Consider the following 19,227-nt stretch of genomic DNA (forward strand, 5'->3'; position numbering starts at 1 on the left):
GCCATTTGCTGGGTATATAAAACTTTGCTTGTATGTATAGTCTGAAATGGTGCAAGAGCAAACTTTATTAGAATGGCATTGTTTTATTTGATATATTTTTCCTTTGTTTTACGCGCAAGCAGTTCTGTTCTTGTGCGACCAGTAACCTTAATTTACTGTGTAAAGATGGTTACATTTTTTTAGCTTTGTTTGTCAGACACCTAAATATATAGACTGTTTGTTTATTGACTGAGTAACATTAATCTCTTGAATTTCCTATTTAAATGTATTATACAAGGGCAATTAAAAGAGTGTAAAAGAGTGACGCTGAGACTAACTTTTTTCACTTTAAAGTGTATGTCAAACAAAAACCAGTGATTGCAAAGTTAAACAAACCATATAACTCTATCCATAAGGACTACTTTTAACAATTTCCACTGGAATTTTACAAAACACATTTACATGAAGAACAGTGCCAATCCAAAGTTTGCTAACCGTCATTGTTCTCCCAGACTTTCCCACTGGGCAAAAACTGGTTGAATCAACGATGTTTCCACAAAATTTCAACAAAAACATTCAATGTGATGACGTTGAATCAACGTTGTTTCCACATAATTTCAACAAAAACATTCAATGTGATGACGTTGAATCAACGTTGTTTCCACATAATTTCAACAAAAACATTCAATGTGATGACGTTGAATCAACGGGGAAACTGGATTTGCAAAAAGTCCAACATAAGGGATTTGTTTTTCATTTTTTCACCCAACTTTATTGACATGGTGAATATATTATTTCGATTTCACGTTAAATTTATCTTAGTTGACAACTCAACCAAATGTAAATCAAGACTAGATGTTGAAATGACATCTGCCCAGTGTGTTGCATCTGCACTGCTCTTCAAGTAAATGTGTTTTAAAAATGGTAGGAAATTATTCACAAAGTTGTATGGTTTGTTTAACTTTGCTATCATTGGTTTTTGTTTGACATACTTTTTAAAGTGAAAAATCTGTCCCGGCATCACTTATTTATTGTGGAATTGTCAACAAGCTCTTTTCATTTTCCCGTATTACAATGTCTTGTACAATGCTTTTAAAGTTAATGCTCAGTAAAAGTATGTATGGTCAGTATATTAATCAATTTTTTTGTTTAATCTTGTTTGCATTTTCTTTCTTAATACTTGCTCATGTGTCATTGGTCACCCTGTGAGATGGTCACATTACTTCACTAGTGTGGAAATGTATGGAGCGAATTTCAAAGGATCACCGCTTCTTGTCTACTAGCTTATACAATGTTGAATAATACATGTTTCCTGGCATGTGCACGGCTTAACGCTTATAGGCTACCTTATCATTTCCTCCGCTTCAAATAGAAATGTATATTTATGAATTTTGCTTGTAGTTTTTCACAAATAAAATTGTTAAAGTTATCTATTCCTTGGGAATTTAGTTTTCTTTATTTCCCCCTCTGACGGAGCAGTGTCCTGAGCTGTGGCTTCCATGTCTTATCCGTTATCTCTGGCTGCCGTCACAGATCAGCCGTCACGCCAGCCTGGTCGTCTCCCGCACTATCACTCAGACCTGATTGAGATGTCTGAGTGTATGAAGAGGGAGGGAGGTGAGGGGGATTTCCTTCTACACAGTGCAGTGACACGAGACACGGGGGATCCTTACAGGTAGACACCCCCCAGTCATCTCTGCTGGGGAAATCCTTCCTACTCAGTGGCTGGTTAACAGAGCAGCAGGGCAGCAGAGCTCTCTGACAGTAGGATAAGGCGGGGCTCGGGGGCAGAAGCAGCAGCCCTCTGCTGTCTGTCACAACCTGGAAGACTGGACACCACAGATGAGTCAAAGACACATGATGATTAGAAGAAGCATTTTGCTGCACCTGCTATGACATCTGCTAAACTGTGTACCTGACTAATAAACTTTGATTTGAACGAGTTATACTTAAAGGTAACTTGAATTGCTATCCAGTTGCTTGCTATGTCGTCATCTGCTTGCACTATGTTGCAAAACCGGACTCTCAACCGCTCCTCGACAAAATATAATGACCAAGGAAGTATAATTTGACACCTTGTAGAATCATAACACCTTGTTCCTATTCTACCTCTGTTGTTGTGGCTCTAGTCTCAGATTGTGCAGTAGTTTTTGTGGCTCAGTACAGTCCTTGTAATGTCTTTGGGCTATCCAGTGACAGGGTTTGGCCTTCCCTGCTGCCTAGTCCACTTCCGGACTCTCCCCTAGAGAGAGACGCTCTTCAGAATGACTTCTGCTCCACTCAGGTTCTAACAGATGGCTCTCTTCCACTGGAGACCCCCTCTTCTCCTCCAGCCAAAACTTAACCGCACTGCACTGTGAATGAGTCCATATGGTGAGGAACGATTGTACGTTGCGGATAAGAGAGCAGCTTTGATAAAAAAGAGAGAAAAAAAAGACACCTAATATTGAACAATGTGTTTTAACAGAAGGAGAATGTGTCTTGTTTCTGCAATCTCCCAATATTTTTGTAGTGCCTAATTTATCATTTAGAAGTTATGCCAGATATATTTACTCTTATTGATTTTCACCACAGAGAGGGTCATCTGCATGATTAGCTTCACATTTCTTAGCTAGCGTGTCAGCTAAACGGAATCCAGAGCATGTGGCAAGGTCAAGCATCATGGTCAAAACATCATTCGAGCAACAGTTTGATTGATTGGGCATGATTACAAAGTATTGTCTATGATTTCAATAATCTACCAAATGTTGTTTTGACAGCACACAGCACTTAACTGCTTCCAAACAGAGTCCGTGGTAGGCTAGTCTAAAAGCAAGACCATCCTCTTTGTCTCTATGCAGACCTCACTTCCAAGTTTGTATTTGTCTCCCACTAATTAGTCTAGTGAAAATGTGCAGCTATTTTCTCTATCGTTTCCCAGATTGCCACATGATTCTAGCATTCTCAACCAGCAAAGTAGATGTTAACATTTTGCAGAATGCATGTGTTATGTGTATGTATTGCAGGATGGAAATATGGGTATCAGTGTGTATTGAGCAGATAACACAGCAGGAGAGGTAGTAGGTTCCTGGGAGGTGGCCACCACAGGGTCCGGACAGCCACCTGCATCACCTCAGACTGCCATGCCCTGTATAGAGCTGGAGCTCTCAACCCACTCCCTCCTCAGCAGTCAGACCTCTCTCAGAGCCTCTCCACATACTGCACCTTCCAAGAGCTGAAATTAAAGCACTGTGCTTGTTTGAGCACAACTGTTTCTTCATGCCCTGGAATCACATGAGTGATATCTGCTGCATTTTCTTTCTGTTCCCAGTGGATTCTTCTTTATTTTTACTGCAGAATGTTAACGCCTTCATAACTGCAGTGGCTTGGAGCGCAAGTAAACGTTGTCACTGGACTCCACCCAGATCTACAAGCCCCACATGTCCTTCGAACTCTTAACTGTAACACCTGACAGAACAGATCCCGTGGTCCATTTGATACCTGATGTTGTTTGTTGTCCAGATGCACGCGCAGACAATTCACTTAAGAACATGGAATTGAACTGGTGCTTTATAGAAAGTCTGTTGGGTCCACTGCTTCTTTGAACATGATTAGGTTCTCTGACTCCAACAAGGGACTCCAGCAAATAGGATACGTTTTGAGGATACGTGCTGAGATATTCCACTGAAAAGTTTTGCGTTGCTTATCATGAATACAAGTCACACCACACTCATGTCTCATTTCTACACTGCAATCAATGGGGGAAACCATTTAGTTCGATAGGTAAGAGTCAATACTTCATTGATCTCCGGTCTGTGTGAGTATGCTGTTCATTGACTTACAGCTCAGTGTTCAACACCATAGTGCCTTTCAAGCTCATCACTAAGCTCAGGACCCTGGGACTGAACACCTCCCTCTGCAACTGGATCCTGGACTTCCTGACGGGATGCTTCCTGGTGGTGCGGGTGGGCAACAACAACTCACATGTGCGCGTCCACTCCCCACCTGTACTCCCTGTTCACCCACGACTGGGTGGCCGCGGTTGACTCCAACACCATTATTAAGTTTGCGGACGACACAATGGTGGTAGGCTAGATCACCAATGACGATTAGACCGTCTATAGAGAGGAGGTCAGTGACCTGGCAGTGTGGTGCCAGGACAACTTCTCCCGCAACGTCAGCAAACAAAGGAGCTGATCGTGGAGTACAGCAAACGGAGGGCTGAGCATTGAACATGGTCCCAACACAGCAACAAAATTGTGAAGAATGAACGACAATGCCTCTTTCCCCCTCAGGAGGCTGAAAAGATTTGGCATGGGCCCTCAGATCCTCAAAAAGTTCTACAGCTGCACAATTGAGAGTATCTTGACTGGCTGCATCACGGCTGGCTGCATCAAATCAATAGGTTAGCATCCGAACGCAAGTCGCTATAGAGGGTAGTACGTGCATCACTGGGGTCGAGCTCCCTTCCATCCAGAACCTCTATACCAGGCAGGCAGAGTCAGAGGAAGTCCCTAAAAATGGTCAAAGATTCCAGCCACCCAAATCTTAAATTGTTCCCTCTGCTTCTGCACAGCAAGCGGTACCGATGCACCAAGTCTGGAACCAACAGGATCCTGAACAGCTTCTACCCCCAAGCTATAAGACTATTAAATAGTTAACCAAATAGCTACCCGGACGATCTGTATTGACAGTTTTTGCACAAACTCTTTTGACTCATCACATGTATTATCTATCCTAATGTGTATTATCTATCCTGTTGCCTAGTCACTTTACCCCTAATTATACCCTTACTTATATGTACATATTTACCTCAATTACCTCGTACCCCTGCACTAGCCTCGGTACTGGTACCCTGTATATATCCAAGTTATTGTTACTCATTGTGTATTTATTCCTCGTGTTATTATTTTTCTATATTATTCTCTCTGCATTGTTGGGAAGGGCCCGTAAGTAAGCAGTTCACTGTTAGTCTACACCTGTTATTTTTCCAGCAGCAACAGCTGAACTGGTGAGAATACCGGATTGCCACCTACTCCTCATGAGTTGACAAAAACACAAATAGCACATTAGGAGCAGACATGATTTGTGATAGACACATAACTACTAACTATATTTCAATTATTGACAATTATTATAGTGCCCGTCTATATGGATGGCACCACATCTTGGTTCAGTCAGAATGATTTTAACACAATCCCCATCTGTCTGCTGAGAAGAAATAATCTCCCAATAAAAGCCCAATGATAAAGGATTTATTGAGCAGCAGCCCCCAGTGCTCATAAACTGGAACTGTAAATCTCTGTTCAAGAACTTGGCTCCTTTTCCCCACCATGTCTGTGGGAGGACACATTTGCTTTTACAGCTGCCACGCATTGCCTTCATATTTGTGCCAGGAACTGAAATGAAATGGAGTTTAATTTAGACTTTCCATACTTTCTAGGAAATTGGACAGTCTTGAATCCTCTGTCTTATGCTGACCATATTGTATGATCTTTGCCTGCCATTATTGTGTGCAAAATTACACCTTCTCATGATGACATGAGATAATGAGGATCATTTCATAACATTGCATATAATTTCAGAACATTCACACTATCTCTCTCTGTGTGTGTGTGTGTGTGTGTGTGTGTGTGTGTGTGTGTGTGTGTGTGTGTGTGTGTGTGTGTGTGTGTGCGTGCGTGCGTGCGTGCGTGCGTGCGTGCGTGCGTGCGTGCGTGCGCGCGCCAGCCACAAGAGGCTGCTGAGGGGAGAACGGCTCATAATAATATCTGAAACGGAACAAATGGAATGGCATCGAACACGTTTGATGTATTTGATACCATTCCACTCATACTGCTCCAGTCATTGCCATTAGCCCTTCCTCCCCAATTAAGGTGCCACAGAACCATGTGATGTCCGTCCGTGCTCATGCGTACGTTCGTGTGTGTGTTTCTTATACATAATGACTGCGCTTAAGGATAGTGTTAACACGAGCAGCCGCGCGGTAAATTATTGATGAACTCTGGCGCCTTGAGAGGCTTGTAAAGCAGACATGCCTGGAGGTCAGAAACCCAGCCTCTGATAGCTATCATGTTTCTATCTGTCATGTCTGCACCTCAGGGCCTGGCTTCAGCTTCACCTGCTCGCTGGGACCATTTACACGGCCTGACGACCTGATACCTGGCTCTGTCTCTGTCTAAGCTGTTTTACACCACGCTAGCTTAAAACCTTTACCGTTGTCTCTTTATACTGAATACTTCCTTGATTGATGTCATGCTGAAATGAATGAGTTAAGAACAAAACCGGGACTAACGATTGCCCCGTGCAATTATCTTACAACGGCAGTTGTTTCACCGTTATCAGAGGGTGAAAACTATTGTGTTGTCTTCATAGGAATTGGCCGACCATTATTGTCAATTATCGTCTTAATTTCCCAGTGTTAAAGGGATTGAACATGTCCTATCCTCTCTCGCTTAATGCAGTGCATTGCTCTATCATTGGGGCTAATTACTACTGAACAAATGGCTGCTCACCGCCTGTCTGATGCAGTGTGTAATCATTCTTGACCTACTCACTGAACTCCAATTATTATTAAGTATGTGAACTGTATAATACTCAACATCGCCGGCTTAATAATTAATAGGACTAAATTGCAGTGGATGCACCATCCATTTAAGACTGAGGCCTTAGTCACTGTGGTCACACAGAGGTTGGTTGGTTGCGTTCTCCAACCTGTATTGTTGCTGGATGGACTATGGTCATGTTTTCATGTGAGCACAGGGTGTTTTTCAATGTTGCTGCATTTTGTGCCGTTATTGTACGATCGTGCGGATATAGGGAGAGGTGATGATGCATTGGTCCTGTCTGTTTAAAAGCATGGTGCTCGAAAGTTGTGCTTTTGTCTAAGAGTCAGAAATTCTTCTGCAAACTCATCACTAGGATAATGTGAAACTCTCCCTGAATGAATTCAGGACTCTGGGTTTTTTCACTCAGTTGGAGGATTCTGACTGCCCTGTACTGCGTGATTGGCCTCTCTCTCCGACGAGTGGCCATTCTTCACACTGCAAATCATGCAAGAAGCTGACAACCTGGCACCACTCCAAATGTGCGTTTCCATTTGGCAGCCATCCAAACAAAATCCAGAGTGCTCGGCAAGGCAATCCTAATGAGAGATCCAGGGATGAGGGGGGTTGGGGAGGCGGAGTAGGGGGAGCCAAACATGAATTCATTCACTCAATTGACCAAAGGCTTAAGAGAATTTCCATTGGAATCAACACATCACAGCAGAGAAAAGTCCTTTATTGAATTTTGATTTTTTGATTTGTCCATGTTTAGTTACACAGGAGGATGCATGGCTAGTGTACACATGCAACTTCATCTGTGTTGCTGTTCTTTTTGGTTTTCAAATGATCCTCTCATCCCCTCTGTGGACTAGCAAATGTATATTTTTTTGCCTCTCAATAGCACGACAATACAGTATCAGTGTTTTCCTCCCCTGATTAACTAGTCTACTCTACACGCTGACAAATGTTTGGTGACGAGCCACTGATGTGATTAATTCCTACTCTAGACCTCTTATTCATTCACCAAGACTGAATTATGAAAGAGACCGTACACATTATCTCTCAGGAGAGTAGAGTTTCTATTTCATCAGCATGCCAACTGGCACAATGATGAGAGGAGAGAGAGGAGAGAGAGGCAGAGAGAGAGAGAGGGAAAAAAACAAATTTCTTTCCACAGGGCATTGGGGTGAGACAGGGATGCAGCCCCACCCTCTTCAACATATATATCAACGAATTGGTGAGGGCACTAGAACAGTCTGCAGCACCCGGCCTCACCCTACTAGAATCTGAAGTCAAATGTCTACTGTTTGCTAATGATCTGGTGCCTCTCTCCACATCCACGGAGGGCCTACAGCAGCAACTAGATCTTATGCACAGATTCTGTCAGACCTGGGCCCTGACAGTAAATCTCAGTAAGACAAAAATAATGGTGTTCCAAAAAAGCTCCAGTTGCCAGGACCACAAATATAAATTAATTTAGACACCATTGCCCTAGAGCACACAAAAAACTATACATACCTCGGCCTAAACATCAGCGCCACAGGTAACTTCAACAAAGCTGTGAACGATCTGAGACAAGGCTAGAAGGGCCTTCTATGCCATCAAAAGATACATAAAATCGACATACCAATTAGGATCTGGCTAAAAATACTTGAATCAATAATAGAACCCATTGCCCTTTATGTTTGTGAGGCCTGTGGTCCGCTCACCAACCAAGAATTCACAAAATGGGACAAAAACTGCATGCAGAATTCTGCAAAAATATCGTCAGTGTACAATGTAAAACACCAAATAATACATGCAGAGCAGAATTAGGCCGACACCCGCTAATTATCCAAATCCAGAAAAGAGCCGTTAAATTCTACAACCACCTAAAAGGAAGCGATTCCCAAACCTTCCATAACAAAGCCAACCCCTACAGAGAAATGAGCCTGGAGAAGAGTCCCCTAAGCTAGCTGGTCCTGGAGCTAGCTGGTCCCCTAAGCTAGCTGGTAGAATTAACAAAAAAACGGAGAATACTAGAATGCTAATTGTTCCTAAACAGAGAGTGCAGTGGCAGAATACCTGACCCAAAGTTAGGAATGCTAACTTTGGGTCAGGGTAGCCTAGTGGTTAGAGCGTTGGACTAGTAACCGGAAGGTTGCGAGTTCAAACCCCCGAGCTGACAAGATACAAAACTGAACAGGCAGTTAACCCACTGTTCCTAGGCTGTCATTGAAAATAAGAATTTGATCTTAACTGACTTGCTTGGTTAAATAAAGGTAAAATAAAAAATAAAAACTATGTACAGACTCAGTAAGCATAGCCTTGCTATTGAGAAAGGCTGCCATAGGCAGACGTGGCTCTCAAGAGAAGACAGGCTATGTGCACACTGCCCACAAAATAAGAAACAAACTGAGCTGCACTTTCTAACCTCCTGTCCAATGTATGACCATATTAGAGACACATATTTCCCTCAGATTACACAGACCCAAAAAGAATTTAAAAACAAACCCAATTTTGATGAACTCCCATATCTATTGGGTGAAATACCACAGTGTGCCACCACAGAAGCAAGATTTGTGACCTGTTGCCACACAAAAAGGGCAACCAGTGAAGAACAAACACCATTGTAAATACAACCCATATTTGTGTTCCCTTTTGTACTTTAACTACTTGCACATAATATGACATTTTAAATGTCTTTATTCTTTTGGATCTTTTGTGATTGTAATGTTAACTGGGATTTTTTTTTATTGTTTATTTCACTTTTGTTTATTATCTATTTCACTTGCTTTGGCAATGTAAACATAGGTTTCCCATGCCAATAAATCCCCTTAAATTGAAAGTGAAATGACATTGAAATTGAATTGAGAGGCGGAGAGAGAGAGAGAAGGGTGAGAGAGAGAAAAAGGCAGAGAGAGAGAAAAGCAGGGAGAGAGGCAGAGGGGCAGAGAGAAAGAGAGAGAGAGAGGAGAGAGGCAGAGCGAGAGAGAGAGCTCAGTGATTGTGATGAGCCATCTACTCTGCCATATGGCAACACTGCTGCTGAAGTGTTATTTTATCAACTCACCGATAAGGACTCCTCTTTTTCCTTAGGGATTTCTGAGTGTTTGTTTGTCTGCCTGCCTGGGAGATTGTTTATAGAAGCTTTGAAATCAATATGACACCCTGAGTAGTATGATTATGTATCCGCATTTGTGTGTGTGTGTGTGTGTGTGTGTGTGTGTGTGTGTGTGTGTGTGTGTGTGTGTGTGTGTGTGTGTGTGTGTGTGTGTGTGTGTGTGTGTGTGTGTGTGTGTGTGTGTGTGTGTGTGTGTTTATAGTGTGATTGGTTTTCGTGGTGTTCATGATGGATGTTGACAATCATGTAGACAGTTGCATTCGCTGCTGCTGTTGATCATGACAATGATGTTAATTAGAATGAGAGTGGTGAGGATGTCAAAAGCTCAGTAATGTTCAAATAAGGACAAGCTTCCTTTTACCTTTATCTTTACTCTAATTGCCATTTTGGTACATAAGTGTTGACTTATGAATGTAGTGAGGTGATGGGCCTCAGACCTGAATGTTTTGCATCGCTCCATGCATGTCACGCTTATATTTTCCCAAGGCCATTCTGACCCAGTCAGTCCGACAGGCCCACACGCTTCATTCTAGTGGGAACTGGGAACCATACTTGGATGCAGAGTTGTTATGTACAGTATGGATGAGCTCCAGTCTTATTGCAGGCTCCGCTGTGGATCGCATCACTCCCATTGAATGGATTTTATGTCAGCCAGAAGCCGGGGGAAGGACAGGTTATGATCCTGTCTGATGTGTCATACCTACAAGAGGTGTGATGGGTACCAAACTGCCCCTCCACTCTGCCAGCTGGCATGTCTCTGACTCTGTCTCTGCATACTGAGGGTCTCCACTAGAGAGCAGCCAGAGAGCACTGCAGGCACCCACAGTCAGCAGTGGGCTGGTGAATCATTCATAGAGTAATCTAGCAAGCCCTGTGTGATATAGTCTCTACATGTACGGGATGTTAAACAAGATAGACCAAATGAACTGAACAAATTTGATTAATACACTGGGCTGAGCTTAGACCTTTGGTCTTTTGGATAGGCGATATACAGTTTGAAGTTGTAAAACCTCTAAATTAGCATTCTCCTTTTGCATAACTGGTCAGATATTTGATATCAAGTTATTGATTCCATTGATGGAAGCCTATATGTGTTCACTCTGTTCCTGTGTCTAGATGTCATATGGACATTAGAGGTGGATTGTGAAAAAACATCCCACCCACCTTGGCCAGATTGATGTTTTCTCAGTCTGATTGAGATGCAGGACCTCAAAGCCGGGGAAAAAAAATGATCACCCACCCTCCACATACCCCAACCAGCCCCTGCCAGCCAAAACAGAATGAACTGAAGGTGTCTGTTGCCTAAAAGATTGCTTTTGCTCCTCCTCGCACATAAGTATTTCATCAGTGTGGAACTTATCTCGGGTTCTTGGAAATTAATAGGCAGGATTTCTATGAATGCGAAAGCAGGTTGCTTTGCTGCCTTGGAAACAGGGATGGAAGCAGCACTGCAGATAGATCAACGTACTGTAGACAGGAGCCTCCGGAATGAGTTGTGTTGCTCTTGCTCTGGTGCCGTGGCTTGGTGGTCATTTGTGATCTTCCTATGGAATGCTCTAACAAGATTTCTATAATAGTGTTGAATTATAACAAAGAGATAAGACGATATGAACTGTTGTTAATTTGGAGGCTTGTAAGACATTTAGAAAAATGTAATACATTGTCTCATCAGCCAAGCAATTTATGAACTTGATCTCCACTATAAAAAGCATCTAGACATTAACTCACATTTCTTTTAGACTAACATTTAGTTGTGAACAGCAGAGATTTGTATAAACTTTGCTGTCTGTCTCTCCAACATTTTCAAAATTGTTTCAATATTCAAATTTGATCTCCAGCTGTCCCATAGTAATGAACGTGTCGAAAGTCGGGACAAGACAGACAGACAGACAGACAGGCAATCAAAGTCATGAATCAGCTGGCATCATTTGTATGGATGTATACAAAGAAATGTCAGTTGAAAAAAGGTCAAACAAACCGAAGGGTATTTTTGGCTAGCTCCTCTGAACCACAGTGTCCTAACGAGAGAGCACATTTTCTATGCCAGGCGAAATCATACCTCATTAGCTCATTGCCATGGATGTGTCCAAATAAATGTCACTAGAAAACAGCTTAAACAAATGCAAAGGCAGCTACTTTCCTGTTATTCTGGCGGCACTTTTTGATATGACTGTAAGTTAGCCGTAGTTGGCTAGCTAGAAAGCAAGGTATAAGAACATTGCCAGCCAGTATGGAGCATTTAGATAGAATGAATTTGTGTGTTGGAGGATATATTGGCACGGTTTTGTCTTGGGCCTAACAACACCCGTGCCAATATATCCTCCAAACACCGACTTCTCGGGCATTATCACTTAAATGTACGTGTGCTGTGATTATGTCATTTTTGTATTTTATTAGGATCCCCATTAGCTGTTGCAAAACCAGCAGCTACTCTTCCTGGGTTCCACACAAAACATGACACATAAAGCCTCAAGGGTTCTGATGATGACCTTAGTTATATCACTTTATATCACAAGCCCAGAGAAGTGTCAAAGAAGAGGGCAGACATATGCTGAATGTAAACATCCATGGACACGTTGAATTTCCTGGCCCAGGGGGAAATGTCTCGGAAGTCCGGTAGGAGTTTAAAAAGAATACAAGCCCATGTTTCCCTCCCCTGCTATTGTGTTTGGGTCCCTCTGTCATGTGACCCCTGTGAACCTGGACAGGGAGAGGTCAGAGGGCTCGGCGAGCGATTCCACTCTTTTCTAAATATGGACGTAGTCTGTATTCCTGACCGTGTTGCCTGAGAAAACGTGCATCATGCACTGTACAGTACAATACAGAACTCCCACACGGATGGCAATATTGATTAGTGTTTACACTCAAATCATACCAAAGTAGATGGCCCTTCTATGATGACATTGAATGTTAATTCATTTCTCCCTCCTCAATTTGTGTTAATATAATGAATTACATGAATTAAGTGGTGAGACAGAAAACCAAGTTTGAAACATGAACTCCTGTCAACGGATGATATATTAAGTTGCTTGACTTTTTGTGGTCTAACTGTGCCATCTTGTGGTCAAACAAAAGTCCTTGGCTCCCTCACCGTCCTCCCGAGGTTGTCCCTGAACGATAACTGGTTAATCATAAATCACAAGCTGGTTGGTTGCCGAGTCCTGAGTGTTTAATACTGGTGTTACAGTGGCCATGGTCCCGGTCAATTACATCATTGATTTAGTTGTCAGAGGGAGGCTGTGATGTGATTGGTGCTGACACCCAGTGGTTATTTAAGTGCCACTTGTGGTGCTCACAGCTCAATCCAGCTCATTTGGCTTCTTATCTCTCTTCACTTAATCAGATATGACAAGCTCCACGGGCACCTCTTCACAAAACAATCAAACTCCACTCCCCTGCCCATCACTATGAAGCCCATCGCCCTGTTGATCGCTGCCCATTAAGGGATGATGTGTGTTTCTTTGCTCATTTGATCACTTTACTTCAATTGTAAACAATTTATCCTCACTACAGCGCTGGAGATAGAACAGATGTCTAATTGGTGTGTTAATTATTATTAATCATCACTTATGAGTCAGTAAGCACGCTGGAACTAAGCTGGCACTAAGCTGGCACTGCTGTCAGACGGCACTTATTTGTCCTGCTTCAGAGACTCCCCAAAATTGCCAACATATTATAAAAGATCCATGAAACATAACCAAATACGGAACATAACATAGTCGTTCAATTTTGGCAACTTAAAAAAAAAACTTCAATTTCAGAAAAACGTAGTTTCAGCTTGTGATTTTATAAAATGTTATGTTATGTAACGTTATGTTCCTTCAGTTAATGAAACCTGGAGTGTACAATGCTTAGGGGATGTAGTTTTACCTGTGAGCGTGTACTATACATATGAATACAGGTATAAACCTTAAACCAGCAGTGCATGCCTGGAGTGTGTCTGTAGGAGGCTGGACTCCTGCCATAGTGTCTTTCTACTGCTTTACCAGCAGAGGAACTAGTCCTCATTTTGCCTCCACGTTGTCATTCACTCATTCAGCTTATTTTCTAAAAGAGAATATATTATATTGAACATACAGTTGAAGTCAGAAGTTTACATACATTTAGGTTGGAGTTATTAAAACTCGTTTTTCAACCTCTCCACACATTTCTGGTTAACAAACTATAGTTTTGGCAAGTCGGTTAGGACATCTACTTTGTGCATGACACAAGTAACATTTCCAACAATTGTTTACAGACAGATAATTTCACTTATAATTCACTGTATCACAATTTCAGCAGGTGAGAAGTTTACATACATTAAGTTGACTGTGCCTTTAAACAGCTTGGAATATTCCAGAAAATTATGTAATGGCTTTAGAAGCTTCTGGTAGGCTAATTGACATAAATTCAGTCAATTGGAGGTGTAATGTATTTCAAGGCCTGCCTTCAAACTCTGTGCCTCTTTGCTTGACATCATGGGAAAATCAAAAGAAATCAGCTCAGAAAATAATTGTGGACCCCCACAAGTCTGGTTCATCCTTGGGAGCAATTTCCAAACGCCTGAAGGTACCACGTTCATCTGTACAAACAATAGTACGCAAGTGTAAACACCATGGGACCACGCAGCCGTCATACCGCTCAGGAAGGAGACATGTTCTGTCTCATAGAAATGAACGTACTTTGGTGCGAAAAGTGCAAATCAATCCCAGAACAACAGCAAAGGACCTTATGAAGATGCTGGAGGAAACAGGTGCAAAGTATCTATATCCACAGTAAAACGTGTCCTATATCGACATAACCTAAAAGGCCGCTCAGCAAGGAAGAAGCCACTACTCCAAAACCGCCATAAATAAGCCAGACTACGGTTTGCAACTTCACATGGGGACAAAGATCGTACTTCTTGGAAAAATGTCCTCTGGTCTGATGAAACAAAAATAGAACTGTTTTGCCATAATGACCATCATTATGTTTGGAGGAAAAAGGGTGAGGCTTGCAAGCCGAAGAACACCTTCCCAACTGTGAAGCACCGGGGTGGCAGCATCATGTTGTGGGGGTGCTTTGTTGCAGGAAGGACTGGTGCACTTCAGAAAATAGATGGCATCATGAGGTAGGAAAATTATGTGGATATATTGAAGCAACATCTCAAGACATCAGCCAGGAAGTTCAAACTTGGTCACAAATGTGTCTTCCAAATGGACAATGACCCCAAGCACACTTCCAAAGTTGTGGCAAAATGGCTTAAGGACAACAATGTCAAGGTATTGGAGTGGCCATCACAAAGCCCTGACCTCAATCCTATAGACAATTTGTGGGCAGAACTGAAAAAGCGTGTGTGAGCAAGAAGGCCTACAAACCTGACTCAGTTACACCAGCTCTGTCAGGAGGAATGGGCCAAAATTCACCCAACTTATTGTGGGAAGCTTGTCGGAGGCTACCCGAAACGTTTGACCCACGTTAAGCAATTTAAAGGCAATGCTACCAAATACTAATTGAGTGTATGTAAACTTCTGACCCACTGGGAATGTGATGAAAGAATTCAAAGCTGAAATAAATTAAATAAATTCAAATTATTCTGACATTTCACATTATTAAAATAAAGTGGTGATCCTAACTGACCTAAGACAGGGAATTTTTACTAGGATTAAATGTCAGGAATTGTGAATTGTGTTGGGTTTTTGGGTGAAGCTTTCATATATTTTTTTGCTCAAATAAAAAAATGTAAGAAAGTATACATTAAAGTGTCTGTAATATAAACAAATGTGTCAAAAAAAATGTATACATTAATTCATGTATTTCTTTAACTTCCAAAATATATTTTACAACACGGGGGAGTAGCAAGATGGAGGCGCGGTGGCTTCAAAACAGTGCCCCCTGTTAGCCATCTAGTGTATGTATAAACCATTAGCAGTAGCGTTGTGGGGTATCTCCTCAGTCCTCACTCCTTTTAACAGAGTTATATTTATAGGAGATACATCTGAATAATTTATCTGAAAGTTGAAGTAGCCAGCACCTGCGTCATAAAGCCACAAAGCCTGATAACTGTATAAATGGAGTTATTGGAGCAGAAGCTTTTGACAAAGAAGAACACAGTGCAGGGCTCTTCACTATTCACTCAGAAGTTAAGAGCTATTTGGAGCTTGTCCTTGACTTCCTTCACCCGCCATTACTCTCCCTAAATGATAAGATTTAGATCATATCTGCTGTGCTGGAGCAAATTTGCACTTAAAAATAACAATTTACAAACATTTTAACACAGCTTTTTTTGTCCAGCGTTATGTTCCCTTTTAATTTAAACATTTGGAAAGTGGAAGTCTCAAGGAAACTAAGGGGTTTAGACTGAATTGTGGGTTAGAGTCAAACATGCAGGTCATTCAGTGCAGAAACACAAATATATTTCCCTATGATAGCAGAGGGACATTTCCTGGGCTACGGTGACCTTTGTTACTCATAGGGCAATTGAGTTCACCATCTAAATCTGCCTCCAAATCTCTCTCTCTCTCATACTGAAAGAAATTGAAGCAGTGAGAAATATTTATTGACAATGATGCACGTAATGACGGTGATGCAGGTATGATGCACGTATGTAGCCCGCACATATTCATTTTTGCATTGCCCCATGAATTCCAGTGGACTGTGACTTATACGTTCTTTTGAATCCAGTGTAGTTCTATGTATAATAAGCCAAAATACAAAATCAGTCTGTTTACATTTGTCTTTTCCCTTTTTAAATGGCTTATTCACAGCTGTGCCCTGACATCTTCATCACCACCCCACCACATCATTAGAATTATGCGGATATGTTAATTGACAATCTGTTGCCTGGAGTCAGATGTGTGTGTTTACTTTTTTGTTGTTGACAGCTCTGTGCATGTCCCTAGTTTCTCTGTGAATGGCCTGTCTCTGGACCTGGAGGAGGGCTGTAAGAGGGCTGTGTAATGCACTCTCTGAGCATACGCCACAGAAAGAGATGAAAGTGCAGCACGATAGAAACACCTCAGATGTGATTCCTGTAGAGCCTGCTGTGCTGCTGGGGCTGCAACAGGGGACATACGGATGTGGTGTGAATCTCCATCAGCTGAAAGGGCTCTTATTATCATGTCAACATATAGAGCAGTGAGACAAACTGTGAAAATGATATACAATTAAGCAAAACGGATCTCAAGGAAATACATCTCTGGGGGAAAAAAAATGCAATTACTGTACAATTATTGTACCAAACTGTGGATCTTAAAAAAAAAACATATTTCTGCATGAGGTGTATAGCCTAGATACTTGACATCTTTGCTGAGTTCAGGAGGGTTTGTCAGGTGAGATTTCATTATGAAAGTGATGCTAGTCGAGAGCCACTTTGTGATAAATGTGCATCTTAGGCTTCCCTCCCTTTCTTCACCTCTCTGAGAATCAGCTCCATGAGTGAGAGGAGGAGAGGAGGGATAGGGGAATGGTAGGCAGGACACATCTTCTCACAGGAACCAAGGTGATTGTCAGGAATGGTTAAAAAACACGAGCTAATGGGCGCGTTCCCCTGCATATGATGTGGTTAGCTGATACGTAAAATACCTATCAAGGCATTGTAAGATCTGGCATGTGTCAGCAATGGCTGGGCACAGGACACGCCAAGTCTCTATGCCACACAGGGGGAAGAAGTGCTGATCCAAAAGATTGATAGTAAAACCATAATTGACATAGCGAGAAAGGAAAACCTGCTGTGGATTTTAGTGAGGATTTTGGTGATTCTGCTGAGTGTTCAGGGCAAGAGCCACCTCAGAATCAAAGAAGATTCTTGACCTCTAACAAGTTATAAACCGTTTCTCTTCTCTTTCGTACTTCCCTTTGTATTCTTTTAGAAGAACGACACCTTGACTTCAGCAGAAGCCTTCTGCTGCTAGGTGTCAATGGTAGAGCTGGGCTCATGTGGGTTTGCGATGTGAAGGTCCCTCATTAGCACTCTCTGAGGAGACATCTGCTGCTCAATTACCCCTGGTGGTGCCTTGCTAACGCTTCATGGAAAAGCCAGACAGGCAGGCAGGCAGGCAGGCAGGCATCCAGGCAGATAGGTAGGCAGCATGGGAGCTGGGGGCCCTTTATGACTCATTGCTACACCTCACTGCCCACACGGAGGTGTGAGGAATAGCAATGGGAGACCCAGGCCCACTCATAAGTACGAGAGAGTCCTTGAGAAATACTGTCGCATTCTTTCGCTCTGCACTCCTGTGATGTCAAGGATTTCATTTATGTCCCAAATGTTTTCTGAGAGGTCTTTTCGTCAAGGTCGTCACCCATTTCTATTACTTTGTTTGTTTAGATAGACCCAGCGAGTGCAGATATGATTCACAAACAAAAAGGTGAGGTAGTTCAAAGAATGTAGATTTCAGGTCTTAAATATTATTTGCCATATATTGCATAAGCAATCTGAGAATAATTTAAGAATTGTATTGAGGGGGTTTGACATAAAGCTTTAAAATGTGTTTAGCCGTCTGGCCTTGCAACATCCTGAGGAACATCTCAGCTGCCTGTTGTTCTCTCTCCTGAAACAGACGTCACCATGCGACTGATATAAAGTCAGATAGATGTGGACTGTTCTTTGTTGGGCTGGTGTGGGCTGGTGTGAGCTTGGCGTGGGCTAGCCTGCGTTGGGCTGGTGTGGGCTACCCCGTGCCCACCTTGCCCACCAAATACCTACATGGGGTTAATAGAGTCATGCTTGCTGGGTTCCATCAACTACACATCAACTACACATGGTTTCCATGTTCTCTGACTAGAAGATATGAATGCCCTAGACCCATTATGGGAACGTTGCAAGAACATTCCTGTGTATCAGTTCCTTGAATAAAACACGCCCATCCTCTTCTTGAAGGATGACAATTCATTTCAGTAGACGTGGAGAAATCAGGTAATAGTATATGCATTTAGGCTAAGCAGGCCCTGAAACTAAAGAAACCCCCATGAAGGCTAGCCCTGGGCCAAGCTGGTATGACTCCCACCAGTACTCTGCTTGATTCTTTTGAAAACACTTTCATTAATCTTTGAATTTCTAATGTGTGCTTATGTAACCGGTGTGAAAAGGCTAGCTAGTTAGCTGGGTGTGCGCTAATAGCGTTTCAATCGGTGACGTCACTCGCTCTGAGGCCTTGAAGTAGTTGTTTCCCTTGCCCTGCAAGAGCTGCAGCTTTTGTGGAGCGATGGCTAATGATGCCTTGTGGGTGTCAGTTGTTGATGTGTGCAGAGGGTCCCTGATTCGAGCCCAGGTTGGGGCGAGGACAGGGACGGGAGCTATTACATTGATGCTGTTGACCCGGATCACTGGTTGCTGCGGAAAAGGAGGAGATCAAAGGGGGGTGAGTGTGTTGGTCAATTTCTTCAACAAATGATCAGGTCTATATAATTATCAAACATACATTAGTAATGGAAAGGAAACACAGGCTCTTTGTTTAAGTATTAAAATACTCCTTTAGTAATACAATTGTAGGCAGATGTTGGGACAGAGTACAGTATAACAGTATATGATAGTTCTCCCCAAGTTCTGCAGAATGTCTAAGACATCCTGTAACTTATATAGCCTCCCCAATCCCCCTTACCTAACTTCCCCTAGCAACAATATTTTAATACATCTAACCTCCCGCTGACAGCAGGAACCAT

Source organism: Oncorhynchus tshawytscha, linkage group LG07, assembly GCF_018296145.1.
Source record: "Oncorhynchus tshawytscha isolate Ot180627B linkage group LG07, Otsh_v2.0, whole genome shotgun sequence".
Lineage (NCBI taxonomy): Eukaryota > Metazoa > Chordata > Actinopteri > Salmoniformes > Salmonidae > Oncorhynchus > Oncorhynchus tshawytscha.